Consider the following 6,580-nt stretch of genomic DNA (forward strand, 5'->3'; position numbering starts at 1 on the left):
TGTGGGCAGGCCAGTACCCTGCGTTTCAGATATCAGAAGAAGAAACCATGGTTAAATCCAAAATAAGGCTATGCAATGTGTAAATCTTCCTGGAGTTTTTTTTTTTTTTGCTCTGCTCCCCCTGGTATTGTACAGTAAAACCAATTAAAGTTTTGGTCTTCAACTAATGGATGGGTTCATTCTTGGTCAAGTACAAGTTTTATTCCTTCCAGCAGGTTGCTTCCTCATCCAAATGCATAACATAAAGCTTTTCATAAAGCTAAGTAAAAATAATTGATACTTTTGTTCAAAGGCATCAAACTTTTTGCATTTTCTTTGACTGAATCAGAATTCTTCTTGAAAATTCTCCCTCACGTGTAACGAAAATAATATGTATGTGTAACACGCACAATGGGAAAGATCAGAATTCTTCTTGAAAATTCTCCCTCACGTGTAACGAAAATAATATGTATGTGTAACACGCACAATGGGAAAGAGAACATTCTCTTGCCTTTCGGCAGTTCGCTGCATACAGCAAATGGCTTAGTCCTCAAGGATCTTGGAAAAATAATGTACACCAATAGGGATACATTTGTACAATGTTTGATAAGACTGAATAAAATCTTCGGTACCCGTCGGTTTCCGTGATCCTGTTGGGTCATCCCCTAGTACAGATTAAAGTAGAACTAAGAATAGGAGTGTATATAAATGGTGATAATAGACAAAAAAAAATAAATAAATCAATAAAATAAAATCTTCATCTGATTGACCTATAACTACTTTCTACACATAAAAACCTTATAATAAAAGTATACATAGAAGTACAATGGCCAAGGGACTTCTGCTGGATATATAAGATATGGATACTAAGTACAATCTTGCTAATACATTAGTGCTAGATTTGGTCTTTTGCTTTTTATCTTACAATGAGATATATCACCATCAATAATTGGTGCGCTTCACCCAACAGAATATGGTCTTAACTGTCGATGCTTTACCATATGAAAAGCCTTTACATGGCATAAAAAGTGTTCTAGCTTGGTCCAAAGTGGCAACACACAATGAAATCCAATATCAGCTTTAGCATAGTAATTAGTAATTAGTAATTACCTTCCCTCCAAGAATGATGCAACTTACATCCCACTCAAGACTAATTAAGAAGCTTTCTTTATTTTCCGCAGAATATTAAAATGCATATGATCTTCACCGCCTTGAAAGTTATTGCACCAGTTTAATTTGTTCGCCTGTTTTGGCACATTGGAAGTTGGTGCAATGTCTTTTAGGCTTCATCAAGACAAAATGGTTAGTTTGGATATTGAGATTTTAAAAAAATTTTCTAAATATTATTCTATTTTTTCATAAACAGAATTTTCAATAACTTATTTATAATTTTAAAATTTTTTTAATTTTACATATATCAAATCATAAAAAGTGTTATACTGATAAATTAAATAACTTTTACAAATAATTTCCTGTCCAAACACCCGCTTTCATTTTTGGGCCGCCGTGGTACTCAGATGAGATCAGAGGTTTTACGGCATTTGGGCCAGTGCGAATTTGGACCTCCAAATTGGCTAAAATATTTCAATCAAGACCCTCAAGGTCAACCTCTTTCTATTTTTGTCTTTGGAAAAAAAAAAAATTGTCTCAACTTAACCCCTCAATCATAATCTAACAATTGAATAGTTAATGAGGCCTTGAACACACATTGTCATTAAAGAATAATTTTGGTGGCACTGTGTACGTACCAATGTAATTTCAGTGTATTTGTGCTTGTAGTTCTCTGACTTACAACATTTCACTTAATGAGACTTGATATTCTAATGGCTTTTCAGCAAATTCTTGCATTTCATTGTTGCTTTTGCTTCTCTCGCTTATAACTGTCTCAGCTAGTTTGAGGTTGGGATGCTAATGTCTAAAAGCTAACATGAAATGAGAATTAGGAAAACATCCACGAGAAAATGTCAAACTCCTAATCCTTTGGCATGTCTGACAAGACCAATTATATAGGTGTTCTGGTAATTCATATGGCAAGCTAGAAAGGCTTACAATATTGTTGATCAAACAAGACTATCAAATTGTACGAAGTCACAAAAAAAAAAAAAAAGTAATAACACTAGAACCAGCTAAACTGCAGGGTGATCGCAAAGTGATTGACTTGTCGATGCTTTCAAGATGATATGACTTGCAGCAGACAAAGTAGTAGGTAATAATTTGGACGGTAAATTACTTATAATTCATGTGATTTTACAGAATGTCAGATGACCCTTCTAAGGTTTAAAATAGTCACATAACCTTCCTACAATTTTATATAAAGTAAAAAATAGACAGAACCCTCATTTTAATTATGGCATTTATACCAAATGCTATCTAACAACGCTTGTGATAAAATCTTAATTTTCATGTAATATTCTTATGCTTTATATAAGTATCTACTTTACCCTTTATGATTTTTGCATTTATCTATGTAATCCTCCTATGCTTTTATATAAGACAGTTAAACCGTCAATTGATTTAGCATTTAAATAAGGGCATTATTAATATTTCACTTAACGATATTACATAAATTATTTTCCATCAAATTGCCACTTTACATAAAGGGTAAATTACCTTTTACCCTCCTATAATTTGGTATTTTACTACATAACTTCCCTAAGATTTAAAAATTTATATATAACCCCATCATGTTTTGGGTTAATGTGTCACAGTTAGTTTTTTCGTTAAAATTAACGGTCAATAGTAAAAAATCAAAGTCGAATTAATAATTATTGGATTTTAAAAAAATAAAAAAGAATTAAAATATGATATTTATGAAGAAAAAATAGCAATATAATAAAAAAATGAAATAAAGAATGACACGGAAAATGGGACAGAAGATCTATTTCAGTATTCACCCACTTAGATGAATTCAATCTAGACATTACTCTATGTTAAATTGTTGAAGTCAGATCAAGATCATGACCGGATTTTCTTCATTTGTTATTCTAGAGTGTTTAAAAATGCGGAGCTATAGTTTAAAGAAATATGAGATCTTATCCTGAGTGAATGCTTGCGGAAATCATACAGTTGGAAATGGATTTTAAAATCATATTTGTGTTCAATTTTTATATCACCATGCGTCCTCGTTCAAGATTAACTATGCCAGACAAAACTCGACCTTTATTACAGTGAATCTTTTCCTCAGGCAATCAAGAAAATAAAGTTTGGGGCTTAATGTTCTTTCTTCCACAACATAAATGAAACTTCCTATCAGGGTTGCTATTGAAACAGGTACTCCCCCATTTAAGTAAAACTAACCAACCTGTGCTTTGAAATTCACTATCCATATTAGTCCTGAATCCTAATACGGACTCTCTCAAACCCGATTCACTTGAAATTTTGTATATTTATCGGATACAAAGTAGCTACTTGTAACTCCTTTTTACTGCATAGAGGTTTTAGTATTGCTGATATTTATGATTAGCTTATCAACATTAATATATGTTTGACGTTTCTGTCTAAATGGATTATAGAAGAAATCTCAGTTAATTAAGAGCCTGTCAATTGTTAAGTTGCATAAGATTCAACAAAATCAAGCCAAAAAAAAAAAAAATTTCACAAAGTCGCTCTCAAAAAAGAAAAAAAAGGGTAAGCTAAATTTCATTCTTGAAGTTAAGAAAGTCAAAAGTCACTTCGAAGTTCAAAGTACTTTAGTGGATGCTCTTGTTTTTCGTTTAAGGTAGCTAGAACTAGAAGCCAATAACAAACTAAAAGTAGCTGGACATATTCAAAAAACGAAAGGTCGAAATGACTAAATCACTAGTTAGTATGGAATTTTAGTGGCAAAGACCCTAGCAGTGGACTTAATTAATCAGTGGCCATGTGTTGCTTCTGTAGTTAACTTATCCTAAACTTACTAAGGTGTTTCTGGCAAGAAATGATTCTGCATTAATAAATTATTGTCAAATTTCCCTGCAAACATAGGCCTTATTTGGCAAGTAAGTTTTTGGCCAAGTTTACAAGCTTTTTAACATTTTTAGCTACAGTAACCTTAAAAAATTTCATAAAATTTTTAAACTATACACTTCAAAATATCTAAAAATTTATACTTCAAAATTTTTTTTTTCTACAACTTCTACAGTAAAATTTTAGACAAACACCCAAAAAACTCACTTGTCAAACGGGGTCATAATTGGGTACAGGATAAAACAAGTATGGATCTTGATTTGCGATTGGAACAATCCAAATTCCGCCTATAAGAAACCCAACATGGAGCTGAAAGTCCACACTTCAATCCATCTTCTTAGGTTGTACTGTCATTGCTTCAAATGGGAAGTTATTAAGACTTCTGCTTCTCCTGTTCTAGCTCTTCTTCTTCTAATCCTGTTTTGCTCTGCTAATACTAGTGCCCTCATTAATCAAGATCCATGCACTCAGAACCAGTGCTCAGGATCCTGTGTTTCTTTGCGCATTAATCCTTTCGAAATCGGATGTTGTAAGTGTACTTAATTGCATCAAATGTATTGTACTTAATGATGCATCAAATGCATCATTTTTTTGTGTTTGGTGTGTTTTCTCCCCTCTCTTTCAAATGCATTTAATTTAAGAACAATATTGACAAGCTCGAGATTGGAACTTCTAGTTCTTGCGTATATATTTTCCTCTTTCTTTTTTTTTTTTTTTTGTTATGCGAAATCTCTATCTTTTTTTTTCCCCTTATGACTTGGTACTTCATCTTGCGGGATCAAATTAAATTGATATGCCTCAGTAATTGCGTAACCTTTAATAAACGTTTTATGTATGTCTAAATAAATTTTAGAAGAAACCTTAGTTAATTAATTGCCTATTACTTGTTAAGTTGTATTCGATTCAACAAAATCAAGATTCGTGAGGCATGCAAAATTTTGGGCTACCGGCACTTTACCATTACTTAATACGAGCAATAGCAGTACGCTTTCAAATTTGCTTCAACGTTACAAAGTTTCTTTTACCACAAAGTTGTTTTCAAAAGAACCAAAAATAAAATAAAATGTTAGAAGCCAATACCAAATTAAAAATACCTCGAAATATCTTTTTATTTAAAAAAAAAAAAGAAGAAGAATCATATTGACCATATCTCTAGTTAGTATGGAACTATATATGCTGGCTTTGATCCTAACAGTACTGGATTAAATTAATTAGTATCCATGTGTTGCTTCTGCAATTGCATTAAGTTATCCTAAGGAGTACGTTGCCTTTAATAGAAATGGAATTGACATTAATTAATCATGGTCAAATTAAATTCCTTGCATATATAAATAGGAATAAAATAAAGATTAAATGCACTAAACCCCATTAACTTTATTTCTAGTTGTGCCTTATACCCTTAAACTTCTTTTATAAGCACTTTATATATCGTTTTGACACAAAAGTGTCCTTTTGTATAAATTATTTTTCTATTTCTTTTTTCTCCTTCTTTTTCTTTCTTTTTTAGCTTGTTCCTTGTCATTTCTGCAGGAAATAGTTAGTGATAAATCCTACATTGAAAGTGTGTGAAGAATGGAAGAGGTTTATAATCAAATATACACCTATTCAAATAAATTTGGATGGTGGGAAATTTTGCAGGGAAATTTCAAAATTGCACATACATTTGTCCATTAAGTATCCATTCATTTTAAAAATGTGCCTATTCAAGATGTCCAGATATCAAAAAACTCACTTTTTTCTAGTTTTAGTATTCTTCTACTTCTTTCAAAACAATATTCTCTAAACCGTTCTTGGGAGAATTTCTGCATCCTACTATGTGGAATTTCTGGTTGACTTTGTTATTCCTGGAGGGAATTGCCGCAAACCCGGTAATAGAATAATGGGGGCAAATTTACTTAAGGAAAATGAATATTCACGTCAGAGCCATTTACCGTAGTTGTAGTTATTACTATTTCCTAACAATTTCTTTGTATCTTTTCTCCCTCCTTTTATGTGACTAGCTACGTCCTTCTATTGGATACAAAAAACATCCAACTTCCACCTATATAAACCCCCACCATGGAAACTGGAAGTTCCTGCTTCACTCTATCTTCTTCTGTTGTACCTTGATTGCTTCGGCACTTGAGAACTATGAAGTCATCAATCAACTGCGCTTGTTCTGGCTCTTTTTCTTGTGCACAAAATTTGTTCTTCTTTTTGTTGTTATCATTTTGTATATACTGGTATCGTATATCCCATATGTGTGCATTTGTAACTATTATTATACATACATTCTTTATTGCGTGGGAAAAAGGAGTATATATGAGAAATTCTACGTTCGACCCCTTTCACTAACAAAATAAAAAAAAAATACATAGCTTGTTGTGTAGTTGGAACTTGGAAGTCGATATACTTGATAGCTCAACATCCCCACCAGCAGCGGTGGAACCAGAAAAAATTCTCAGTGGGGGCAAAAGTAATATTAAAATTTTTTACCTACTCTTTTTCTAGTTTTTTAAATAAAAAAATATTCACCAACAAGTTGAAATGAAAAACCTTTTTTAGCTTATTTCAATTAGGACTTTGTGACCCACATATCCTTTTAGAATATTAGTTCATGAACCAACTTAAAGGACCACGTAATTCTTTCACTTACTTCATAAGAAAACTTTGGAGG

This window comes from Coffea eugenioides, chromosome 5 (genome assembly GCF_003713205.1).
Source record: "Coffea eugenioides isolate CCC68of chromosome 5, Ceug_1.0, whole genome shotgun sequence".
Lineage (NCBI taxonomy): Eukaryota > Viridiplantae > Streptophyta > Magnoliopsida > Gentianales > Rubiaceae > Coffea > Coffea eugenioides.